Source organism: Bos taurus, chromosome 12 (assembly GCF_002263795.3).
Source record: "Bos taurus isolate L1 Dominette 01449 registration number 42190680 breed Hereford chromosome 12, ARS-UCD2.0, whole genome shotgun sequence".
In the NCBI taxonomy this organism is placed as follows: domain Eukaryota; kingdom Metazoa; phylum Chordata; class Mammalia; order Artiodactyla; family Bovidae; genus Bos; species Bos taurus.
Window position 1 is genome coordinate 9,011,823 of NC_037339.1, and position 27,675 is coordinate 9,039,497.

A 27,675-nucleotide genomic window follows, 5' to 3' on the forward strand; every position below is an offset into this window, starting at 1 on the left:
TTGGTAGCTTGATAGGGATTGCATTCAATCTATAGATTGCTTTGGGTAATATACTCATTTTCACTATATTGATTCTTCTGATCCATGAGCGTGGTATATTTCTCCATCTATTAGTGTCCTCTTTGATTTCTTTCACCAGTGTTTTATAGTTTTCTATATATAGGTCTTTAGTTTCTTTAGGTAGATATATTCCTAAGTATTTTATTCTTTTTGTTGCAATGGTGAATGGAATTGTTTCCTTAATTTCTCTTTCTATTTTCTCATTATTAGTGTATAGGAGTGCAAGGGATTTCTGTGTGTTGATTTTATATCCTGCAACTTTACTATATTCATTGATTAGCTCTAGTAATTTTCTAGTGGAGTCTTTAGGGTTTTCTATGTAGAGGATCATGTCATCTGCAAACAGTGAGAGTTTTACTTCTTTTTTCCAATTTGGATTCTTTTTTTTTTTTTTTTTTTCTTTTTCTGCTCTGATTGCTGTGGCCAAAACTTCCAAAACTATGCTGAATAGTAGTGGTGAGAATGGGCACCCTTGTCTTGTTCCTGACTTTAGGGGAAATGCTTTCAGTTTTTCACCATTGAGGATAATGTTTGCTGTGGGTTTGTCATATATAGCTTTTATTATGTTGAGGTATGTTCCTTCTATTCCTGCTTTCTGGAGAGTTTTTTATCATAAATGGATGTTGAATTTTATCAAAGGCTTTCTCTACATCTATTGAGATAATCATATGGCTTTTATTTTTCAATTTGTTAATGTGGTGTATTACATTGATTGATTTGGGAATATTGAAGACTCCTTGCATCCCTGGGATAAAGCCCACTTGGTCATGGTGTACGATCTTTTTAATGTGTTGTTAGATTCTGATTGCTAGAATTTTATTAAGGATTTTTGCATCTATGTTCATCAGTGATATTGGCCTGTAGTTTTCTTTTTTTGTGGCATCTTTGTCAGGTTTTGGTATTAGGGTGATGGTGGCCTCATGGAATAAGTTTGGAAGTTTATCTTCCTCTGCAATTTTCTGGAGGAGTTTGAGTAGGATAGGTGTCAGCTCTTCTCTAAATTTTTGATAGAATTCAGCTGTGAAGCCGTCTGGACCTGGGCTTTTATTTGCTGGAAGATTTCTGATTATAGTTTTAATTTCCGTGCTTGTGATGGGTATGTTAAGATTTTCTATTTCTTCCTGGTTCAGTTTTGGAAAGTTGTACTTTTCTAAGAATTTGTCCATTTCTTCCACGTTGTCCATTTTATTGGCATATAATTGCTGATAGTAGTCTCTCATGATCCTTTGTATTTGTGTGTTGTCTGTTGTGATCTCTCCATTTTCATTTCTAATTTTATTGATTTGATATTTCTCCCTTTGTTTTTTGATGAGTCTGGCTAATAGTTTGTCAATTTTATTTATCCTTTCAAAGAACCAGCTTTTGGCTTTGTTGATTTTCACTATGGTCTCCTTTGTTTCTTTTGAATTTATTTCTGCCCTAATTTTTAAGATTTCTTTCCTTCTACTAACCCTGGGGTTCTTCATTTCTTCCTTTTCTAGTTGCTTTAGGTGTAGAGTTAGGTTATTTATTTGACTTTTTTCTTGTTTCTTGAGGTGTGCCTGTATTGCTATGAACTTTCCCCTTAGCGCTGCTTTTACAGTGTCCCATTGGTTGTGGGTTGTTGTGTTTTCATTTTCATTCATTTCTATGCATTTTTTAATTTCTTCTGTGATTTCTTGGTTATTCAACAGCATGTTGTTCAGCCTCCATATGTTGGAATTTTTAATATTTTTTTCCTCCTGTAATTGAGATCTAATCTTACTGCATTGTGGTCAGAAAAGATGCTTGGAATGATTTCAATTTTTTTGAATTTACCAAGGCTAGATTTATGGTCCAGGATGTGATCTATTCTGGAGAAGGTTCCATGTGAGCTTGAGAAAAGAGTGAAATTCATTGTTTTGGGGTGAAATGTCCTATAGATATCAATTAGGTCTAACTGGTCTATTGTATCATTTAAAGTTTGTGTTTCTTTGTTAATTTTCAGTTTAGTTGATCTATCCATAGGTGTGAGTGGGGTGTTAAAGTCTCCCATTATTATTGTGTTGTTAATTTCCCCTTTCATACTTGTTAGCATTTGTCTTACATATTGTGGTGCTCCTATTTTGGGTACATATATATTTATAATAGTTATATCTTCTTCTTGGATTGATCCTTTGATCATTAGGTAGTGTCCTTCTTTGTCTCTTTTTACAGGCTTTGTTTTATTTTTTATTTTTTTTAATTTAATTTTATTTTTAAACTTTACAATATTGTATTAGTTTTGCCAAATCTCGAAACGAATCCACCACAGGTATACCTGTGTTCCCCATACTGAACCCTCCTCCCTCCTCCCTCCCCATACCCTCCCTCTGGGTCGTCCCAGTGCACCAGCCCCAAGCATCCAGTATTGTGCATCGAACCTGGACTGGCAACTCGTTTCATACATGATATTATACATGTTTCAATGCCATTCTCCCAATGTTTTAAAGTCTATTTTATCTGATATGAGTATTGCTACTCTTGCTTTCTTTTGATCTCTATTTTCATGGAATATCTTTTTCCAGCCCTTCACTTTCAGTCTGTATGTGTCCCCTGTTTTGAGGTGGGTCTTGTAGACAACATATATAGGGGTCTTGTTTTTGTATCCATTCAGCCAGGCTTTGTCTTTTGGTTGTTGCATTCAACCCATTTATGTCTAAGGTAATTATTGATAGGTATGATCCCATTGTCATTTACTTCATTGTTTTGGGTTCAAGTTTATACACCATTTTTGTGTCTCCAGTCTAGAGAATATCCTTTAGCATTTGTTGGAGAGCTGGTTTGGTGGTGCTGAATTCCATCAGCTTTTGCTTGTCTGTAAAGCTTTTTATTTCTCCTTCATATTTGAATGAGATCCTTGCTGGGTACAGTAATCTGGGCTGTAGGTTATTTTCTTTCATCACTTTAAGTATATCTTGCCATTCCCTCCTGGCCTGAAGAGTTTCTATTGAAAGATCAGCTGTTATCCTTACGGGAATCCCCTTGTGTGTTATTTGTTGTTTTTCCCTTGCTGCTTTTAATATTTGTTCTTTGTGTTTGATCTTTGTTAATTTGATTAATATGTGTCTTGGGGTGTTTCGCCTTGGGTTTATCCTGTTTGGGACTCTCTGGGTTTCTTGGACTTGGGTGATTATTTCCTTCCCCATTTTAGGGAAGTTTTCAACTATTATCTCCTCAAGTATTTTCTCATGGTCTTTCTTTTTGTCTTCTTCTGGGACTCCTATGATTCGAATGTTGTGGCGTTTAATATTGTCCTGGAGGTCTCTGAGATTGTCCTCATTTCTTTTAATTTGTTTTTCTTTTATCCTCTCTGATTCATTTATTTCTACCATTCTGTCTTCTAATTCACTAATCCTATCTTCTGCCTCCATTATTCTACTATTTGTTACCTCCAGAATGTTTTTTTTTTTATCTCATTTATTGCATTATACATTATATATTGACTCTTTTTTATTTCTTCTATGTCCTTGTTAAACCTTTCTTGCATTTTCTCAATCCTTGCCTCCAGGCTATTTATCTGTGATTCCATTTTTATTTCAAGATTTTTGATCATATTAACTATCATTATTCGGAATTCTTTATCAGGTAGATTCCCTATCTCTTCCTCTTTTGTTTGGTTTGGTGGGCATTTATCCTGTTCCTTTATCTGCTGGGTATTCCTCTGTCTCTTCACCTTGTTTATATTGCTGAGTTTGGGGTGGGCTTTCTGTATTCTGGCAGTTTGTGGAGTTCTCTTTATTATGAAGTTTCCTCACTGTGGGTGGGTTCTATCAGTGGCTTGTCAAGGTTTCTTGGTTAGGGAAGCTTGTGTCGGTGTTCTGGTGGGTGGAGCTGGATTTCTTCTCTCTGGAGTGCAATGAAGTATCTAATAACAAGTTATGAGATGTCAATGATTTGGAGTAACTTTGGGCAGCCTGTATATTGAGGCTCAGGGCTGTGTTCCTGTGTTGCTGGAGAATTTGTTTGGTATGTCTTGCTCTGGAACTTGTTGGCCCTTGGGTGGTGCTTGGTTTCAGTATAGGTATGGATGCATTTGATGAGCTCCTATCGATTAATGTTCCCTGGAGTCAGGTGTTCTATGATGTTCTCAGGATTTGGACTTAAGCCTCCTGCTTCTGGTTTTCAGTCTTATTTTTACAGTAGTCTTAAGACTTCTCCTTCTATACAGCACCATTGATAAAACATCTAGGTTAAAGATGAAAAGTTTCTCCACAGTGAGGGACACCCAGAGAGGTTCACAGAGTTACATGGAGAAGAGAAGAGGGAGGAGGGAGTTAGAGGTGACTCAAATGAGATGAGGTGGAATCAAAAGAGAGAGCAAGCTAGCCAGTAATCACTTCCTTATGTGCGCTCCACAGTCTGGACCGCTCAGAGATGTTCATGGGGTTATACAGAGAAGAGAAGAGGGTGGAAGGAGACAGAGGTGGCCAGGAGGATAAAAGAGGAGAATGAAAAGGAGAGAGACAGATCCAGCTAGTAATAAGTTCTCTAAGTGTCCTTCACCGTCTGGAATACACAGAGATTCAGAGAGTTGGGTAGAGAAGAGAAGGGGGAGGGAGGAGACAGAGGCGACCTAGTGGAGAGAAAGGAGAGTCCAAAGAGGGAGAGAGCAGTCAAGCCAATAATCTCGCTCCCAAGTAAAAATAGGTACTGAAGATTGGGTTCTTAAAGGTACAAAATTGATAACAAAAACCAAAAAGCAAAGATTAAAATTCTAGAGTAGAGGTTGGATTTTCAAAAATACAATATTAAAGAAAAGAAGAAGAAAACAAAATAAAGTCACAAAAGTTATTAAATATATATATATATATATGAAGTTTGCTTTAAAAAATAGTCTATTTTTTGAAAAGTAATAGTAGGTTATAAAAATGAAAATTAAAGGAGTTATAGAGGACTTAAAATTTAAAAAAAAAGGTTAAAAGAAAAGGAGAAAAAATAAAAGAGAAAAAGAAGAAGAGAAAAAAAAAGAAAAGAAAAGAATGATCGTAAGAATAGTAAAAATATATCTAGGACTTTCTCTGGTGTTGTTGTGGGCAGTGTGGGGTCAGTTCATTTTCGGATAGTTTCTTAGTCCGGCTTATATTTCTCAAGATCTATAGGCCCCTTCCTATGTAGTCGGTACTAACTACAGGGTTTTAATCTATTGCACCTGTCACTTCCAAGGTGGTTCCCTCTGTTTTAGCTTCTGTTTGCTGGTCTCTTCAGTGTCTGATTTCCGCCCTGACACAAGGGGGTGGTGGTGGACACTTTTTTAGGCTCACTTGTTCAGTCCCGCTGTGGGGAGGGAGGGACGCTGCAAACAAATAACACAGGCGTGTGCTCCTAGTGTCTCAGCCACACTGGGCCTGCCACTGCTCATGGCGAGTGCACCCTCCCTGCCCACACAGCTCAGGCTCTAGGTGCTCTGCTGGGAACCATCCGAGGCCGGCCCTGGGCTGCATGCACCTCCCATTCTAAGCCGCTCAGGTTCAGGCACTCTGGTAGTCCTCAGAGTCCGTTGGGCCTGCGTTTTGTGCCCTTCCCAGCTCCGAGCAGAGCAGCTCGAGTGATGAGGTGTTTGGCGAGCGGGCGGTCACTGCAACTTATTGCCTCTCCCGTCCCTGCCGCTCGGTTTTCTGTGTGTACAACCGGAGCACCTTCTCAGGCGAATGACTGTCCAGAACCCCAAGAAATCTTAGTTAGCAAAGAAGCCTGCTTGCAGTTCGGTAGATAATGTCTCTCTGGGGCTGCGACTTTCCCCTTCTGACTCTGGCTGCCTGTCACTGGAGGGGGATGGTCTGCAGCCGGCTAGTTCTGTTCCACCCTTTGTTCTGTGCACGGGCCTGGGGGTGTCTTAGGGCTTTTCGCGTGGTAGCTATCCCACAGTCTGGTTTGCTAGCCCAAATTAGTTCGCTCTGATTACTCTCGGGGGCATTCAGGCCCGATCCTTACTCTAAGCAATTCAGCCCGCGCCTCTCTGCCCAGCCCTGCTTGCTAGTGGCGGGCGCAGGCGTCTGCGCTGCTTCTCTGCTGGGGGAGTTACTGTTGGGCTCGTAATCTGTGGGTTTTAATTATTTACTTATTTTTCCTCCCTATTATGTTGCCCTCTGTGCTTCCAAGACTCAGCAGTGAGAGTGTTTCCTGGTGTTTGGAAACGTCTCTCTTTTTAAGACTCCCTTCCTGGGATGGAGCTCAGTCCCTACCTCTTTTGTCTCTTTTTTTGTCTTTTATATTTTTCCTACCTCCTTTCGAAGACAATGGGCTGCTTTTCTGGGTGCCTGATGTCCTCTGCCGGCATTCAGAAGTTGTTTTGTGGATTTTACTCAGCGTTTAAATATTCTTAAATTAGTAGGGGAGAAAGTGGTCTCCCTGTCCTATTCCTCCATCTTCTTAGGACTGCCCCCTGCTTATTTAACTTCTATGCAGAGTACACAGTTTGAAATGTTGGACTGGATGAAGCATGAGCTGGAATCAAAATTGCCTGGAGAAATATCAATAACCTCAGATATGCAGATGACACCACCCTTATGGCAGAAAGTGAAGAGGAACTAAAGAGCCTCTAGATTATGGTGAAAGAAGAGAGTGAAAAAGCTGGCTTAACATTCAACATTCAAAACACAAAGCTCATGGCATCCAGCCCCAATACCTCATGGCAAATAGATGGGGAAACAATGGAAACAGTGAGATACTTTATTTTCTTGGGCTTCAAAATCATTGCAGATGGTGACTGCTGCCATGAAATTAAAGGAACCTTGCTCCTTGGAAGAAAAGATATGATAAACCTAAGCAGTGCATTGAAAAGCAGAGACATCACTTTGCTGACAAAGGTCCATATAGTCAAAGCTATGGTTTCTCCAGTAGTCATGTTCGAATGTGAGAGCTGGCCAGTACTGAATGCCAAAGATTTGAGACCTTTGAACTGTAGTGCTGGAGAAGACTTTTGAAAGTCCCTTGGACTGCAAGGAGGTCAAACCAGTCAATCCTAAAGGAAATCAACCCTGAATATCCATTGTTAGGACTGATGCTGATCCTGAAACTGCAATACTTTGGCTGCCTGATCCAAAAAACTGCTGCTGCTGCTAAGTCACTTCAGTCGTGTCCATCTCTGTGCAACCCCATAGATGGCAGCCCACCAGGCTCCTCCATCCCTGGGATTCTCCAGGCAAGGATACTGGAGTGGGTTGCCATTTCTTTATCCAATGCAGGAAAGTGAAAAGTGAAAGTGAAGTCTCAGTTGTGTCCGACTCTTACTGACCCCATGGACTGCAGCCTACCAGGTTCCTCAGTCCATAGGATTTTCCAGGCAAGAATACTGGAGTGGGTTGCCACTACCTTCTCCGGATTCAAAGAACTGAGTCACTACAAAAAACACTGCTCATTGGAAAAGACCCTGGTGCTGGGAAAGATAGAAGGCAGGCGGAGAAGGGGACGGCAGAGGCCAAGATGGTAAGTGATGCCATCACTTACTCAACGGACATGAGTTTGAGCAAACTCCAGGAAATAATGAAGGAGAGGGAAGTCTGGCATGCTGCAGTCCAGGGTCATTCAGAGTTGGACATGCCTGAGAGACTGAACAAATACCTTGAGTGTATTAGGTGTACCAATTTATTGGGAAAAGGAAGAAGCCCTTTTGCAGCCATTATTTTTTATAGACTTTTTTTTTCTGGCTCTGTTTTGACACTCACCTTCTACAACTTCAATTTAGCCTACAACCTGTTGGCTTAGAAATTGGCATCTTTTGCACAATTCTTATTTATTCTCCAAATATTTTTCAGGCTTATACTCTACTTTTGGCTCTTAGGTATCTCTCCTAATACCTTATTCTAATCATCTTGGAATTTATATGATGTGTTAAATTAAGAACTGGCAATTGCTCTTCGTTTTTATTCTCTGAGCTTCAGTTTACATATCTCAAATAATTATTATTAAGCAAAGAGAAATTCTCAGAAACAGACATGGGCATACATGTGTACCTACAGTAGGGATTCAGTAGAGTGGCAATTATAATAAAGCTTAGATTTTTAAAGAATGGGAAATACTTGATCTTTATGCATTCATGGATTGCACAGTGAAAATTTGAAAAGAAAGGGATCCTCATTTCCTCATTACTGTCATTTTCATGCTGCAGAACTAGGTTGCACAGTCTATTTTGTCTTGCGGAAGAAGGTTTTGATTTTACTCTTAATTTCAATCATTTACTTCTCAAAATTGGCACCCATATTCATAGCTGCTATATTCATATTTCACTTTGATACTGGAAGAATTTCAAAGGATATACACTTCTTGTTTTACAAATGAAGTTGTTTGTGACAAAGAGCACTACTCTTTCTTGGAATCTAGTTATGATTTACTCTTCTAAAAATTTTAAAATATATTTTGACGCCCTTCACACTTTTCTCCCAACACTCTCCCCACCCACCCACCCCATTTCCTGTGTCTGGAAACAACTAGTCTGCTCTACCTATTAATTTGCTTTTTTTTTTTGGTGTTGTTTTTGTTCTAATTAAGATTTCATATGCAAGAGAAATCATATGGTATTTGTCTTTTTCTGACTTATTTCAGTGAGCTCAATGTCTTCAAGTTTCATTCATGCTGTTGCAGATGGCAAAAGTTCTGTTTTTGACTCAATACTACTCCATTGTATATAAGCATGCTGAGTTCACTAGACAGTAGGCTTTCATGTCAGACAGCATGTCATATACTTACTTCCATTAATGACCAATTTTGGTCATTTGGGCAAGTTCTTAACAGTTTTCTGAGCTTTATTGTGGGTTTGTTTATAGTTATTTTATCACAGACTTTAAAGAAACTTAAACGATTTAAAGAGGTAGTACATACAAATAGTTTTGACCTATTTATCCCATAGTAAACACTTGATAAATATTATTGGCTTTTATTATTAATCTATACTCTATTGGTGTTTCTTTTATCAGTGATAAATGTATTTGGCAAAAGTAAAAGAAAATCTGATAAACATTGATTTAGATAAAATCCTATATATACCCCATCCAAAACAAATCCCAAGACAGATACTCAAGAGAGGCAGAGAACTTCAGTAATGCACTCAGGAACTCAATTCGTTCCCTCCTTTCCCTCAGACACTTTAATATGAAGCCCTATAGCTGCCTTCCTGTGGTTTGATTGGTTTAAAGATGGAGACCGTGTCTTCAGTATCATGATCCCTTTTCAATTAGGGGGAGAATGATGGATGAAAATCTCTATACTTAGAGTAAATTTTCCTCTTAATTTGGAAAGTGATATCTCGCCCAGGGATTTTTATCTAGATGATTTAGGACAGTATTTTATTTTATATCTAACCTTAGCAGCAGCGGATGTTGGACAACTAAGCCTTCCATCTGTAATATAACAAGTCTAGTAATAAGGGGGAGTCAGTGGCCTGTGTGTAGCTGTTCCACTGTGACTTGGCATGACTTTCATGGCAAATGGACAAGGGGTTATTCTGGCTTTATTTCTTGCTCTCCAATTGCAACTTCTCTTAATCTTTTGCTCTGTCACCACTCATCTCCAGTTCTTCTGAAATTTTTTTGCAGCTAATTTGAAAAATAAAGAACTGGAAAACCTAGTTCACAAATTAAGGCATCATCTTGTATTTAGACAATTGTATCACAAAGGGTAAACTCACTTCCTCTCTCACCACTCTTTATGTGGACTGATGCTCCAGAAGTTTATCACTTTCTAGCTCCTCTCCCTGATCAGAAATCGAGTAACAAATGATATGAGAACTATTTAGGGCATATGTTAGGAAAACAGCATATCTTACCCTAGCTATCTAAGGTAAAAACAAGAAACAAACCTACACAAAAATGAGAGTCTTTTTTTAAAGAACTAGGCCAAGCTAGTTCTCTGATTGTTAGTTGATGTTAGTTTTCTGATTTTCATTTATGCTGACTTTCTCTTTTATGTTCTGGTTCCCAGAACATCACCTCTGGGTACTACTAATGATTGAAAATGTGTATCTATTTTGATAATGGAGAGAGCATGATTTTGGGGTCAGAAATTTTAGTTTTGAGCTTCGCATTTACCAAGTTTGAGTGCCATGGCCTTAACTCATTTTCTTGTCTTTGAATGACAGCGTCTTCACCTATCAAGTTATAATGATGTTGAGAGTATCTATGGAGTTAGTGTAGATAATAAAAGGGGTTGAAGTTCTGCACGCAGATGGGACTTAACGAATCTTCCTTGGTGTTACATCAACCAAATAACACATTGCTCTCTCAATGATTTTAACATGCAGATTTGAAAGCAATATATAATCAATTTGAACTATAACTTGAATTTTTAATACTTCCTTGAAAACATTAGTAAGTTATCATATTTCTTTTATAAAGTTAGAAATGATTTTAACTTATTGGAAAACTATATCTCAAAATTTCAGATTTTTATGTCTTCCATGCTCAACAGAGGGAAGAAGTTTCATATACCTAGTTGGTAATAGAGAAGAAAGTAGAAAAATGATATGTGGCCCCCTCAAAGATGAATAAAACATCTATTTCAGTATCATCAATTGTAACTCTTTATACTACTCTTGAGTGCTATCACACTTGTTGGGATGTTAACAAATGATATCTGGTATGAAGACAAAAGGAAATTATAGACAATGTGGCAATCTTTAAGATGAATAGGAAGATAACAGCTGTGAATTTCGAGAGAATGGTAGAGAAATAAATATTCTTATTCAAGTTCACCTCCAGAAGTACACACAAATATCTTAATTTCTTAAGAAGTTGAGCCTTTGACCGATGGCTTAGCATTTTTATTTTTTCAAATAAGTTGCTGTCAAAAAGCCACACAAATTACTCTCTGATTCTTTTATAATGCAGAAAATGTAAAAAATAAAAAATGTTTCACCTTCTGTATTTTGGTTAATATTCCTCTTTGAAATGTTTTTTTAAAAACATTTCACTTTTAAACCAACACCCTCTGTTTTTTTTTAACTCATTTTTTTTTTCTGGGCCCATAAAAAGCTATGACTCCTCCACTGAGTATGACATGTTTCCTTTTGAAAGCAAGTATGTTTAACTCTTCTTTGATATTTGGAGCTTTATTGACCAAATCAGCACCTAGACTATTCCAGCTTGGATTTCTCACTGCTGTTTTGAAACTGTTAATTTTGGGTTTTTTGCATCTGATGTTCTGTACCATTCTGCTAAACTTATTTCCTTAAATAATCAGTTTTCTCTTACCAACTAGCCTTTGTTTATATGTTCCTCTTCTCTCTGAAATGGTCTTTGCTTCCTGTTGATGTGTCTAACATCTATTCAGTTTTCACATTTCAGTAAAAGATTTTAGCCTGCAGAAGGTATTCTGTGACTTTCTACACCATTGGTTAGTTGCTCAGTCATGTCCAACTCTTTGCAACCCCATGCACTGTAGCCCACCAGGCTCCTCTGTCCATGGAATTCTTCTGGCAAGAATACTGGAGTGGGTAGCCATTCCCTTCTCCAGGGGAATCTTCCAGACCCAGGGATCGAACCTGAATCTCCTGAATTGCAGGAAGATTCTTTACCATCTGAGCACCAGAGAAGCCCCACTGTTTATAGCTCGCCTGAAATATGCATTCCTGAAACTCTATGCACTTCCTCTATCATAACACTAATCAAAAATTGGTCATAAGTATGGATTTAAGCATCTGTCTCTCCCACAAATTCCATGGAAGCAGAGTCTGGCTCTGTGTTACTCACTGTTTCCAACCTGCCACGTGCACAGGAAGATGGTTCTTAATAATGACTGAACTAGACATAATTGAATTTTTAAGCTTTTTAAGAGCAGAGATTGCAATCTCTACATCCTCTATATACTCCATATAGCATTGCACAAAATTGTGTAGTATATTAGAAGTCCTCAACACTTAGTAAGTGCATTCTAAGAGTTTTAGAGCTAGAAGGTGTTTTGTAAACAGTCTAATATAAAATCTTCAACTTAATGATAAGTTGCTAAGGCAAAGGACCAAAGGTCAAAGAGCTGATTTTTTTTTTTTTAAATAACAACTACACTGAGACACAGATCGTCTAACTTCTGGATAAGAATTTTGGCAGCATAGCATATCGACATATTGGTAGATCTAATTTCAGAGTTAAGCTGAATTGTGTAGCCCACAAAATGTCACCACATCTATCATAAACAAATCTCATTTACATGTTCTTATTTCCTTTTTTGTTTTTGTTCAGTGGCTAAGTCGTGTTTGACTCTGCGACCAAATGACTGTTATTGTTCAGTCACTCAGTTGTGTCTGACTCTTTGCGACCCCATGGACTGCAGCACACCAGGTTTCCCTGTCCATCACCAACTCCTGGAGCTTGCTCAAACTCATGTCCATTAAGTTGACTATACCATCCAACCACCTCATCCTCTGTCATCCCCTTCTCCTCCTGCCTTCAATACTTCCCAGCATCAGGGTCTTTTCCAAGGAGTCACTTCTTCCCATCAGGTGGCCAGAGTATTGGAGTTTCAGCTTCAGCATCAGTCCTTCCAATGAATATTTAGGACTGATTCCTTTTGGATTGACTAGTTGGATCTCCTTGCAGTCCAAGGGACTCTCAAGAGTCTTTTCCAACACCACAGTTCAAAAGCATCAATTCTTCAGTGCTCAGCTTTCTTTACGGTCCAACTCTCACATCCATACATGACTGCTGGAAAAACAGCTGTCAGGAATAATGAATCATTTTGGATACAAAGCCATTGTATAAACTCTAATATAAGGTTGTTACATTTTAGAAGTTTGTGAAGATTTTCTGTTATGATATCAATGGCATATGCTAAAACACTTTCAAAGATCTAGTTTATTTCCTCTATGTATCCACATAAACACATGTGCGTGTGTGCACACATATATTCATGTACAAATATCCACATACAGTTCAACCATGTTTGCTTTAATTTAAAGAAAATAACTTGAAACAATAAGATTTGGGTTAATTTCTAATACATATAGTATAAATCAATTTTCTGTAATGCCAAGTTATTCCCTTGGCTTTCAGTTAAATATTGAGAATAATGAATTTATCCTTTGAGAGAAAATAAGTAGCTATTGAGTACTTTTATCTGTCATCTGAAAGTTATCTGAAAGAGTTAAAATTTCCTTGAGGGACTTACATACAAAATCGTTTAATTGGATCCATTAAAAAAGTAAAAAAATAGTGTTTGCCATATACATTTTAAGAATGAAACCACAAAACTTGACATTTTCTATGTTAATTAAAATTTTGAATGTTTTTCCTAATTTAAAATACTGAACTCTATCATGGAAACATAATGTAATTTCACACATGCCTTTGTCATTTTATTCCAGACAAATGATACAAGCTAAATGTTAAGGAGAAAACAAGTCATCTGCTTTTCTTTTATGTCAAAAGTAGCCTATATCTTTTACTGTATTTTTTTCATATTTTCAAACCCACAGTTGTGGTCATAGTAAGAAGTTAACTTACCAGGATACCTCTTATTGGGCAGAAACTATATTGGAATGTGTTTGTAAACATAAATATTACCATAAGTCATATACCAACTTCAAGCCTGAAGAAGTTGTAGGTAGCAGGATATGTATTTTTCCATTCAAGAGCAGGGAAATAACTCATTTTCCAAGGTACTGTTCTTGAGTTAGCAAAAACAAAGCAAAATGTGACTTTGCATAGTTAATAACTTCATCAGCAATTTCAATTTAGACATGATAAATGGCAACCCACTCCAGTGTTCTTGACTGGAGAATACCAGGGATGGGGGAGCCTGGTGGGCTGCTGTCTATGGGATCACATAGAGTCAGACATGACTGAAGTGACTTAGCAGCAGCAGTAGCAGCAGCAGCAGGACCTAAAAAGCTAGTAAGTTATTTTAATACTGGATAGCTCATAATGATTCAAACAGTCATTGGTGGGTATCTGAATTTGATATGTTATGTTGATCACACTTCAAAAAGTATATCTAAATGTAACATGACTTTCCAATTGTGTGTTTACATATATGTATTACGTCTGTTGTTTATTAAAGGAATAATTGGCCCTGTCCTTCCAAATCCTAAATATCTCCATCACAAATGCATTAAATTGGAGGAAGAGAGATTAGATCTGAAGCAGAATAAGAATGGCATATTTTTTTAAAATAACTGTGTAGTTTTTGATTCTTCACAGTCACTTAATGAACTTGTGATGGTAAAGTAGGTGTAATTAGAGCTGTCAATATTGAATTCTAAATGTTCACTGCACTCTGAATTTAATTTAAATTTCTCTATCCTTACCTTTCCTTTTCCATCACCACTGGGAGAAATTGAAGCACTTGACTGCTGCTGTGGCAAATTGGATCCTAATAAGTATGATGCTTTACTGCTTCTTGTTTTTGCTAAGATACAACTGCACTATTTCAGAAGAACTCACCTGGGCATTAATTCAACAAGAAATGTTGGTAGGAGCATTCTATTCTCCATATTTTGATATCTCAGTGAATGCCTTGCATATAAAGAGGTCTGGCAGCTGGTTTATCATTCACTGATGTGCTTGTCATTTCAGTCTCCAGGTTCAGCTGACTCATCTCTGGGGGCTTGGAAATTATATTCTTCTCAATGTTTTAAATTATTTGAGAGTGCCATTTTTCAACCTGAAAGTAAAGGATCAGGTAGCGGATTAATATGCTTAAATATAGAGGAGTTGATTAAAGAAGGTATCTTAAAAACTATCAGCAATATCACAGGTCATGTTTAAACTTATGATTATGTCTTGGAAAATCAACATCTATGCTGTGAACAGCTAGAAACAGATGGCAATCGTTTTCTGTCAAGTGAAAGATAATATGTTTCATGAGACAAAGTCTCATGAAATATTTTATATAGAGGCTTTCAAGAGTGATATGAAATATATTGAGGAGTGCTGGTGAGAATTGGAGCATTTAGAACTCATAATCTGCAGGTAAGCACTCAAATTGGGACAACTTCTTTGGAAGAGTATGATAGTGGCTGTTAAATCTGTCTACAAATGCAACAGAAACACAGACAGATGTGGTCCTTATATATAGACATGTATAAGAATTTCATAACAGCACTATGCAATAAGCCAAACAGGAAATACTAACTTTTCATTAACACCAGAATGGGCAAATAAATTGTAGAATATGTCTAAAATGCAAAATGATTCATCAATGAGAATGAGCAAATAACTGCTACATGGATTGATATGAATTAATTTCACCAAGGCAATTCTAAATGCAATAGGCCAGGAGAAAGAAGAGTTCATACTAGTCAATTGTATTATATTGAGTTCAAAAAGAGTAAAACCTCATCTAAGGTAATAGAAGCCATCTTCGTGTTTACCTCTGTGGAAAAATTTGACATGCTGATGGTGTTCTATTTCTAGGAGTGGGTAGTAGTTCATAAAATATTTTTTTTGTAAAAATTCCCTGAGCTGCTTACTAATCATTTGCATACTTTAATGTAGGTATCCAGATTTCAATTTTAAAAATTGCTCTAAAAAGGTGGATATGAAGCACAATAAATAATCAGAAATCCCCATGAAAGAATAGGTCCTTAAATTTTTCTTTCTTTGTTCTCCACAGTCCTTTGTTTACATTTTTGTTTCAGCACATAATTCATTTTTATTACATTTTATTTTCATCTAACTATGTTAAGCAATTGTCGAGTAAAAGACTATGCATTACTACTTTGTATACACAGGATCTATCACAATTTCTACCACATATTAGATTTATTAATGATGATAATTTTAAAAACAGGCATTTGTTGTATGCTTACCATGTGTCAGGCTTGTATTGTAATTTATGTGTACTATTTATTTCTTTTACAATTATTACTTGATTTGGTTAATGTGCTCTCTGTTTTCCAGATGAGGAAACTGAAGTATAGTTGGTTTTGCAACAATTTGCCCAAGAATGTACAGTCTGCAAGGAGTGAATCCAAATCCCAGAGCTTAATTTCTAAACTACGATGATATTAAGGGCAAAAAATTTCATGCAATAACACAGGTTTGGCATAAAGCAAGTGATCAACAAATGTGAGGTATGAATGCAACATACAATTTATAGAATCATACAGCACAGTAATTATTTGTCTTTGAAAGTCTAGAGGTTTGTTATAAGTTGATACATTTATTTACATACATACACTATGCTGTGCTGTGCTGTACTTAGTCGTGTCTGAGTCTTTGCGACCCCATGGACTGTGGCCTGCCAGACTCCTCTGTCCATGGGGATTCTCCGGACAAGAATATTGGAGTGGGTTGACATGCCCTTCTCCGGGGGATCTTCCCAACCCAGGAACTGAACCTGGGTCTCCTGCATTGCAGGCAAATTCTTTAACAGCTGAGCTACGGGGAAGCCCTACCCACACTATGGTAGGTGCTAAATATAAAATGGAATAAAACATCAGATTAAGTCCAAACTTTCAAAGATTGAAATTTAGTAGGAAAGACAGGAGGTAACAAAATCATCACATTTGTTACAAATGTTATTAAAGAAATCTATCGAATGCGTAAACATAACAAAGAACGTGCCCGATTCACGGAAGAACTAAACGAAGGTGTGGGATATAACTGCAGAAGGTCAAAGGTGACTTCCTTGAGAGGAAAGTGAGAGGAAGGCAGGGCCAGATGGTAAAGTTATATGAGCAAAGAAACTGAAAGGTTTGTGAGTGTAAGACGCAGGGGACCTGACCCGGATGATACGTCCTTATGAAAATGTTAGCAACGTTAATTTAACACAAAAGAATAAATTGTTGAAGTCATAAAGATAGGATGAAATGAAAAATACAGACCAAGTGCAGACCTCTCATTCTAAATGACTTTATCCACTATTTTTAAATTTTACTTTTTTAATTGAAGTGTAATTGATTTACTATATAGTGTCAATTTCAGGTGTACAGCATATAATACGTATGTATGTGTATATATATAATATTATAACATGCATGTATATATAGCAACATAGATATATATAATACATCTATATATGTATATACATGTACATACATAATACATATGTGTATACATAATGTGTGTGTATATACATAATACATATATATGTATATATACATACTACATGTGTATGTATTATTATTATTCACATTCTCTTCCCTTACAGGTTTCAGTAGGTCCTTTGATTATCTATTTTATATATAGTACCATGTATATGTTAATTCCAATCTCCTCATTTATCCCTCCCCCAACCCCTTTCCCTTTTGGTAACCGTAATTTTATTTTCTATGTCTGTGAGTCTTTTCTGTCTTGGGAATAAGTTTATTGGTATTTTTTTTTAGATTCCATGAATAAGTGATATTGCATGATGTTTATATTTTTCTGCCTGGCTTACTTCACTTAGTGTGTCTCTTCACTATTTGAATTCTATCACAAATATTTATTTTAATAAATGAAACAACAGTGGAATAAACAATGATGCAGTTTTTTTTTTTTTTCTATACATAAAGCTCATGATGATGCATCCTGGGTCTTAGTTTATTTTCTTACTGTCTTTTAGCACATTTTAGAAGCTCAAGTTTTAGATGACACTGTTATTACAACTTCCTGGTCAAATGCTGGTAGATGGTGACAGCGTAGTGACAGGACTGGAGCTCCTGGCATTCTGAAAGCATCTCTCCCAAGCTGGATGGAACAATGACGTTGCCTTTAGAGCATTTTGACATTTATCACTTTTTGTCATATTTCAGAAATAAAATTCCTGGTGCTTGTGGATCGTGACATATCAATATCCAATCATCATTGCAGGACTCATCAACCACCTTAGTAAATCCAGGGTGACATTGTGTGGCCAAACACCCCTGCTGAGATATTGAGGTGACAAGCAAAGTTTCTATATGGTGTTTGACATTTTTAAACATTTTGTTAGTTCGTATAATATTTGAAAACTCTAAGATACAAAGTTTAAATTTATACTCATAAATTTGTCAAACGATGCAAACTTATTTCAAATTAACCTATGTTCCATCTGCTTTTTAGACTTAGAGCAAGAGGTAGTACTATGACAAGCAGTAACTGTGACAAAAACTAAGAAAAAAGTTTTGGAAATTAGAATTGGAATGAAATGTATAGTCTTGTAAAATAGTGAACATCGTTGTCCTAGAATTGATCTAGCAGAGACTGGGTGGAGCTAGTGGGAGGCAGATACCAACAGGGAAAATTGGAAAGAGAAAGTCTACTTTGGAAAAGAGGCTATGATTACTCTATAATTATACTTTAAAAACCACACTCAAGGTTTTCAAATAATGATAATTATTAATTAGTACTTAATATATTCTGTAACTATTTTAAGCAATTGAAAACATCTCTTTCAATCATTAAGACAAATAAGATGTAATTATTATTGCTTCTATCATACAAACAAAGAACCTGGAGTCTAAAGAGAGACGGCTTAATGTGAGCTTAGAGGAAGAAATACTGAGCTCAAAGCCAAGTTTGTTTGCCTTCTTCTCTAGTGATTCAAAGAAAACAAAACATGAATTTTTCTTTTCCTTATAAATAGTTTCTGCATTACTGCTTTTGGTTTTTGTTTTTGCTCAACATTTAAAAAGAAGATCTGGAATATTTCTCTGTTGATTCCATGGTAGGACTACAGAAAAGTAATGACTTCATCAAGGTTCTGGGAGCCATTCTTTAAAATGTAATCATCAAGAAAGATAGTGTCTCTGAGTCTCTGTGGTGGTGTCTGAGGGTACTCTTTACAGAAATAAAAGTAGCTCCTTTCATAGAGCTGTGAGAAGTTTTTTTGTCCATTTTATGTTTCCTTTGGATAAAGCCAATACTACAAATACAGATGGCCAACAACCCCCCGTGTTAACTCTTTGGCCATGTGTTTTAGTGGAGTTGAGTTCAATTTCGCTCCTAAACTGTAATAATCTTAAATAAAGTCTTTCTTTCCTGTTTAACTTTGTCTTGTTTGACTTTTGCTTTGACAACAATCAGCTGCATGGCTAAGAAGATTGACAGGGTGTCCCTAACTAATCAATATGTTTCATTAAACAAAATGCAAAGATAATAAAGCAGACATAAATGCTGCTGTATAGTACAAAATGTGAACAAGAGAGGCACTACAATATAGAAGACTACAGATTAGCATATGAGCCTGGAATTAGAAAATCTAATTAGATTACATTAGATGAGAATTCTATTTAGGCCACCAAATCCCCGTCAATAAATGACATAATATAGTGTTTCAATTTGTAACTCTGAGTTACTCCACATCAGTGTTGGGCACATTCAGCAGAAGTTGGGCAAGAATGTTAATGACCAAAGTGAAAGTGAAAATCACTCAGTCGTATCCGACTCTTTGTGACCCCATGGACTGTCCATGGAATTCTCTAGGCTGGAATGCTGGAGTGGGTAGCCTTTCCCTTCTCCAGGGGATCTTCCCAACCAGGGGATTCAACGCAGGTCTCCCACATTGCAGGCAGATTCTTTACCAGCTGAGCTATCAGGGAAGCCCTTAATGACCAAATCATACAGTTAACTCACTTGGTAAATTCTATGTGAATAATAGGAATGGTACTTATAAATAGCCACAGAATATATTTCAGCCATCAATGATATTTGATGAACATATGCTGTAGACTCCACCAAATGACCCTTCAGCAGCCTACAGTTTTAGATCCCATAATAATAGAAATCACCAAGGAAAGGCAAATACTTTACTTTTTCTAGACACATTCTCTTCATTCTAGATTGTATGCTTCTTAAAGTCTTTTTTCACTCCAAATTTTAATATTATTAAACTTAGATGAATATTCAGTTCAGTTCAGTTCAGTCGTTCAGTCGTGTCAGACTCTCTGCGACCCCATGAACTGCAGCATGTCAGGCCTCCCTGTCCATCACCAACTCCCGGAGTTTATGCAAACTCATGTCCATCAAGTTGGTGATGCCATCCAACCATCTCACCCTCTGTCGTCCCCTTCTCCTCCTGCCCCCAATCACTCCCATCATCAGGGTCTTTTCCAATGAGTCAACTCTTCACATGAGCTGGCCAAAGTACTGGAATTTCAGCTTCAGCATCAGTCCTTCCAATGAACACCCAGGACTGATCTCCTTTAGAATGGACTGATTGGATCTCCTTGTAGTCCAAGGGACTCTCAAGAGTCTTCTCCAACACCACAGTTTAAAAGCATCTTCAGCATTCAGCTTTCTTCACAGTCCAACTCTCATGTCCATACATGACCACTGGAAAAACCATAGCCTTGACTAGACGGACCTTTGTTGGCAAAGTAATGTCTCTGCTTTTTAATATGCTGTCTAGGCTGGTCATAACTTTCCTTCCAAGGAGTGTCTTTTAATTTCATGGCTGCAATCACCATCTGCAGTGATTTTGGAGAACCACAAAAATAAAGTCTGACACTGTTTCTACTGTTTCCCCATCTATTTGCCATGAAGTGATGGGACCAGATGCCACAATCCTCATTTTCTGAATGTTGAGCTTTAAGCCAACTTTTTCACTCTCCTCTTTCACTTTCATCAAGAGGCTGTTTAGTTCCTCTTCACTTTCTGCCATAAGGGTGGTGTCATCTGCATATCTGAGGTTATTGATATTTCTCCTGGCAATATTGATTCCAGCTTGTGTTTCTTCCAGCCCAGCGCTTCTCATGATGATGAATATTATTAGCTTCCAATTAGAAATTATTTATATTAAATCTATTTGATCTTTAGCCTTTTTGTCGTTAACCTACAAAAAGTTGTATGTTAACAAAATAAATATAGCATGATGTATTCAATTTCTATTGCTCAACTGGGTAGTCTGTTCCAGGTATTACAAGATTGAAATCTATATGCTGACTGAATGAGGCTCTTCTCTGGACCTCTTAAGAAGAGTTTGCTTTAAAGTTTATGCAGGGTGTTGTTAGAATCCATTTCCTTGCAGTTGTAGGCCTGAGGTCCTTGTTTCCTGGCTGGCTGTCATCTAGAATCTGCTTTCACCCCTTTATCTCTGTCCGTCTTCCTTCTCACATGGCTCTTAGACTAACACTCTCATGCAAGCCATATAAATTGACATGATCCCAGAAGTGATAACTCATATTTACACATTTTGAAAATAATGTCTGTATGCTTTTCAAGGGCCATTTTGAAATTTCTGCCTACTACACATACTTAAGCATTTTATTTATTCTGAAAAAGATTTAGTATTTTATAACAAGAAGTTCTATTTGAAAAATGGACACAGAACAATGATTAAATAATGCCTTACATGATTACAATGTGCTTATACATTACAAAATGACAACAATGGGCTTGATACTCTGAATAGTGATTTATGTAATTATTTCATTTATTTCTCACACAGAAAAAAACACTACAGTGAACAGCTATCAGTCTCTAGTTTACAGGTAAGAAAACCAAGGAAAAGAGATTTTAAGAACTTAAACCTAAAGTCACGCTGCTGCTGTTGCTGGTTAGTCTCCAGCTCTTGTCTGACTCGTTGCAACACCATGGACTGCAGCCTGCCAGGCTCCTCTGTCTGTGAGATTTCCCAGGCAGGAATACTGGAGTGCATTGCCATTTCCTTGTTCTAAAGACACACAGTTAGGGTTAGTTCAAGTTTCAAAAAAAAAAAAAAAAAAAGATTAAAAATATAAAACATCCGGAATCAACAGATCTGCTAAAAGTCCCTTGATAGTTTAAAATTGCTCCATGCTAGTTTCTGAGTCTGATTTACCAGCTTTAGCCAAAATCCGAGTCTGTGTTTGTTTAAAATTCTGTCTGGAAGGGTGGGAAGTGGAACTTTAAGTTTCTTTAAATTTTTCAAAAACGTTGCCACAGTCAAACAATTCTATATACCATAGTGAGGCCAAACTTCCTATGTGCGCCAGAAATTATATACGGTGTCTTTTCCTCTGTGGACTCACTCTTAGTTGAAGTAACTTTCTTTGTGTTACATATCAATTCTTCTTCTACCTAGATACACCCAGTGATCTAACTAACACAAATAAGGTGATGTTTTAAAAAGCAGAGAGAATAAAATCGATGTTTAAATCTTTCATTTGTGGCTCATTTGCTGTAGGATGTGATAAATTATTGACTCTTCTGTGATGGTTTTCTCATTGGTGAAATAATGACAATGACCCACTTAAAATAATGGGAAAAGAAAAGAAAGAAACTAATGAATTGAAAACTACTTCAGAGACATCAGTGTTCAAATAATTAATAATGATAGTAATAATGATTTCCATCTGCCAGCTTGGTAACTATATTTCTCATTACTCTACCTGCTCATCTTTTAGGTCATACATTTTTAGATAATAAGTTTGTGCCATCTTTTGGCATCCAAGGCTGTATTTAATAACACAATTAAAGTGACTCTTATACTATCAATTCTATATCTTATTTAAAATTACTATGTTCCCTTAGAATTTTTAAAGCATCTTACAGAGTGGAAAAACATGGGTTCATATGCTGAGAAGGTCTTTCAAAATATAACATAATATAACACATATAAGAATAAAAGCAATAACCTAGAGAAAATATAGATAATTACTTAATTAATTTGTTTACTTTAAGTGTGATTTAGACTGCTACTTTGTTTTCTATAGGTAAAACATTTAGAGTAATTATGGAATCTGTGGAGCAGAAGGGAAAGAAGATAAATCTAGATGATACTTGCTGATTGAAAAAAAAATGAATAAATGCAATCTTGCTCACTTGCAGTAATCTATTCCAATTTTCACTCTAACCTAGGAATCTCATTCACCTTGTGTCTGGTTGAACCCTATATTTGCAGAGAACCCAATGTTTTGTTTTACTCACATTTGTTAGTGGCCTTATGTGAAACAAAAAATTTATACGCTCTAATTCCCATCTATTTATGTGAAATCTACCTTCTCTTTCACAGATGCAAAATTACCTGTTGAGATTTATTAAGACAACTTTTGAATGTCCCCATTTTAAACACTGAAGTTTCCCAGGTGGTGAGTTCAATCCTTGTATCAGGAAGACCCCTGGAGAAGGAAACGGCAACTTGTTCCAGTATTCTTGCCTGGGAAATCCCTTGGACAGAGGAGCTTGGAGGACTATAGTCTATGGGGTCACAAAAGAGTTGCACGTGACTTAGTGACTAACCAACAACAGCAAGAGCTTTGGTGTTCTTTTGTTTTCCCGCATATTGCAAAACATTACCTTCCCGATCACTCTCTTCTAGACAAACCTCAGATTGTCAATATCTCTCTAAAAGTATAATCCCAATATAGAAGAAAAATAGCCAATTAGGGCGCACTGTTTTCCCAGAATCTAAAGAAAAGTCCCATGATTACACTTGTATATCTTTTTTATCTTTCCTCTCAGAGCTTCACACTATTTGGCACTACAAAAAAGAAGTCACTGAAATCATTAAAATTGTGTGGTTGGGAATGAGAGTTTTCTCACTGAAGCATTTATACCATGAAGATGCAAAGGTATCTTTATGTTTTTAAGCTGTTTCTTGAAGTTAAACATTTTGTTGTGGAATTCTCAGCACTTCCAAATTGAACTTAAAAACATATAATGCATGAACTGTCTTTTACTGTTTATTATAATTTTTTCATTATTGGTCAGTTTACACAGAATAGTGAAGACAATTTAGTTACCTTGTTTTTTAAGCCTATTTTTTTTCTGATAATGTGTGTGATTTAGCCCAATAAAATTCCCTTTCAAAATATATAAATTCATAATAAAAAGCCTTATTTGGTTTTATTGCATCATATTTTATAATATTCAGATATTAATTTTAATGTTCAATTTATTTCCTAAAATTTAAATATATCCAGGTAATTTCAAAGTGTGAAACATTCTTTTGTTAGACTTTGGTAAATATCATTGCCTTTCAATATATTTTTGAGTTTGTCCAAAACAGAACTGAACATTCTGTCACGCATTGGGATTATGTGTTCTTTTCTGAATTTTTTACCTTCTAAAATTTTTTGATTGTTTTTCTGAGCCAAGTTTTTTTTTCCTCAAATTTGTTGTTATGTGACTTTGTTTTACTCTTAAATATTATTCAGTGCTTCATAGAACAAATAAATCCTTAGGGAGCTGTCTGTGAATAGAAGGCTTGCTAAAGATCTGAAGAAATATTTGATATCTTACCATTTACCTGAATAGCAAAACTGACTTGAAATTGCTTTAGAGCTATGAAACAATCATCTAAGACAAATAGGTTTTATGAAATTAAAAGCTTACATTTGGAAAAAATGTTAATTTTAAAACATTAGATTCTGTGTATCATGACAGTTTTGGCAGAAGGATATTAAAACAAATAAGTTACTCAAATCAAAAATATCAAAATTAAGTAAAATAATGTATGACTTGGTTCTTTATACTGCTATTTGTAAGAATAAAATATGAAATTGAAAATTTCTTTAAAAATTCAAAATATGAAATTAAATGGACAAATTATGGAGAATTTTTGAAAATATGGACTCTCAGATTTTTTTAAAAACAGTGCAAAATAGTAACAATTAACTCAAATTGATCATTTTCTTAATAATTGAGATGTTCCAAAGCACATAAAATGAATCATTAGCTCAAATATTTTAATCAACATACAGACAATGCAATAATGACACTGTTGATAATAATAACAGTAACTGTGGGCATTTATAAAGTGATGGCTAAATGAAAGACAATTTTTGAAGATATCTAATATCTCAGATAATAAATAAACATATTTTGTATAGGTTTTTATTTATTCTCACTTAACTATATGATGGTTACCATTAGCATTTCCATTTATCAGATGAGGAAACTGAGATGTAGAGAGATTAGTAAGTTGTCTAGGCATAACTAGGTAATATTAGAAAATATATTTCAGTTAAATTTGCAACCTAAAAGAAATAGAAATTTTATAGAAAAAAAGTCTTTTTCTAGAAAGAATGGAAGTCAAAATACAATGAAATTTTCCAATGAATTTTTCTATCAAAATTATTTAGATAAGTAATAGAACAAAAACCACTAGACCATTAAGGTATGACTTGAATCAAATCCCTTACAATTACACACCCAGTTCAGTTCAGTTGCTCAGTTGTGTCCAACTCTTTGTAACCCCATGAACTGCAGCACGCCAGGCTTCCCTGTCCATCACCAACTCCTGGAGTCCACCCAAATTCATGTCCATGGAGTCGGTGATGCCATCCAACCATCTTATCCACTGTCATCCCTTTCTCCTGCCTTCAATCTTTCCCAGCATCAGGGTCTTTTCAAATGAGTCAGCTCTTCTCATCAGGTGGCCAAAGTATTGGAGTTTCAGATTCAACATCAGCCCTTCCAATGGACACTCAGGACTGATCTCCTTTAGGATGGACTGGTTGGATCTCCTTGCAGTCCAAGTGAATCTCAAGAGTCTTCTCTAACACCACAGTTCAAAAGCATCAATTCTTCTGCACTCAGATTCTTTATAGTCCAACTCTCACATCCATACATGACCACTGGAAAAACCATAGTCTTGACTAGATGGACTTTTGTTGGCAAAGTAATCTCTCTGCTTCTTAATAGGCTGTCTAGGTTGGTCATAACTTTCCTTCCAAGGAGTAAACGTCATTTAATTTCATAGCTACAATCACCATATGCAGTGATTTTGGAGCCCAGAAAAATAAAGTCAGCCACTGTTTCCACATCTATTTGCCATGAAGTGATGGGACCGGATGCCATGATCTTAGTTTTCTGAATATTGAGCTTTAAGCCAATATTTTCACTCTCCTCTTTCACTTTCATCAAGAGGCTCTTTAGTTCTTCTTCACTTTCTGCCATAAGGGTGGTTTCATCTGCATATCTGAGGTTATTGATATTCCTCCAGGCAATTTTGACTCCAGCTCATGCTTCACCCAGTCCAGCATTTCAAATTGTATACTCTGTATAGAAGTTAAACAAGGAAGGAGCAAATATACAGCCTTGGCATACTCCTTTTCCTATTTGGAACCAGTCTGTTGTTCCATATCCAGTTCTAACTGTTGCCTCCTGACCGGCATAGAGGTTTCTCAAGAGGCAAGTCAGATGGTCTGGTATTCCCATCTCTTTCAGAATTTTCCACAGTTTATTGTGATCCACACAGTCTAAGACTTTGGCATAGTCAATAAAGCAGAAATGGATGCTTTTCTGGAACTCTCTTCCTTTTTCCATGATCCAGCGGATGTTGGTAATTTGATCTCTGGTTCCTCTGTCTTTTCTAAAGCCAGCTTGAACGTTCACGGTTCACATATTGCTGAAGCCTGGCTTGGAGAATTTTGAACATTACTTTACCAGCGTGTGAGATGAGTGCTATTGTGCGGTAGTTTGAACATTCTTTGGCATTGCCTTTCTTTAGGATTGAAATGAAAACTGACCTTTTCCAGTCCTGTGGCCACTGCTGAGTTTTTCAAATTTGCTGGGAAATTGAGTGCAGCACTTTCACAGCATCGTGTTTCAGGATTTGAAATAGCTCAACTGGAATTCCATCACCTCCACTAGTTTTGTTCGTAGTGGAAGTGACAAATAGATTCAAAGGAATAGATCTGATAAACAGAGTGCTTGAAGAACTATGGATGGAGGTTCATGACAATGTATAGGAGGCAGTGATCAAGAACATCCCCAAGAAAAAGAAATACAAAAAGGCAAAATGGTTGTCTGAGGAGGCCTTACAAATAGCTGTGAAAAGAAGAGAAATGAAAGGCAAAGGAGAAAAGGAAAGAAATACCCATTTGAATGCAGAGTTCCAAAGAACAGCAAGGAGAGATAAGAAAGCCTTCCTCAGTGATCTATGCAAAGAAATAGAGGAAAACAAAAGAATGGGAAAGACTAGAGATCTCTTCAAGAAAATTAGAGATACCTAGGAAACATTTCATGCAAAGAAAGGCACAATAAAGGACAGAAATAATATGGACCTAACAGAAACAGAAGATACTAAGAAGAGGTGGCAAGAATACACAGAACTATGCAAAAAAGATCTTCATGACCCAGATAATCACAATGGTGCGATCACTCACCTAGAGCCAGACATCCTGGAATGTGAAGTCAAGTGGGGACTTAAGAAGTATCACCATGAACAAAACTAGTGGAGGTGATGGAATTCCAGTTGAGGTATTTAAAATCCTAAGAGATGATGCTGTTAAAGTGCTGCAGTCATATGCCAGCAAATTTGAAAAACTCAACAGTGGCCACAGGACAGGAAAATATCAATTTTCATTCCAATCCTAAAAAAAGGTAATGCCTAAGAATGCTCAAACTACCACACAATTTCACCCATCCCACACACTAGCAAAGTAATGCTCAAAATTCTCCGAGCCAGGCTTCAACAGTATGTGAACCATGAACTTCCGGATGTTCAAGCTGGATTTAGAAAAGCCAGAGATCAAAGTGCCAAACATCCCTTGAAACATCAAAAAAACAAAAGAGTTCCAGAAAAAAAACCTCAAGTTCTGCTTTATTTACTATGCCAAGGCCTTTGACTGTGTGGATCATAACAAACTGGAAAGTTCTTAAAGAGATGAGAATACCAGACTACCTTACCTGTCTCCTGAAAATTCTCTATGCAGGTCAGGAAGCAACAGTTAGAACTGGACATGGAACAACAAACTGGTTCCAAATCAGGAAAGAAGTATGTCAAGGCTGTATATTGTCACCCTGCTTATTTAACTTATATACAGAGTACATCATGAGAAACGCCGGGCTGGATGAAGCACAA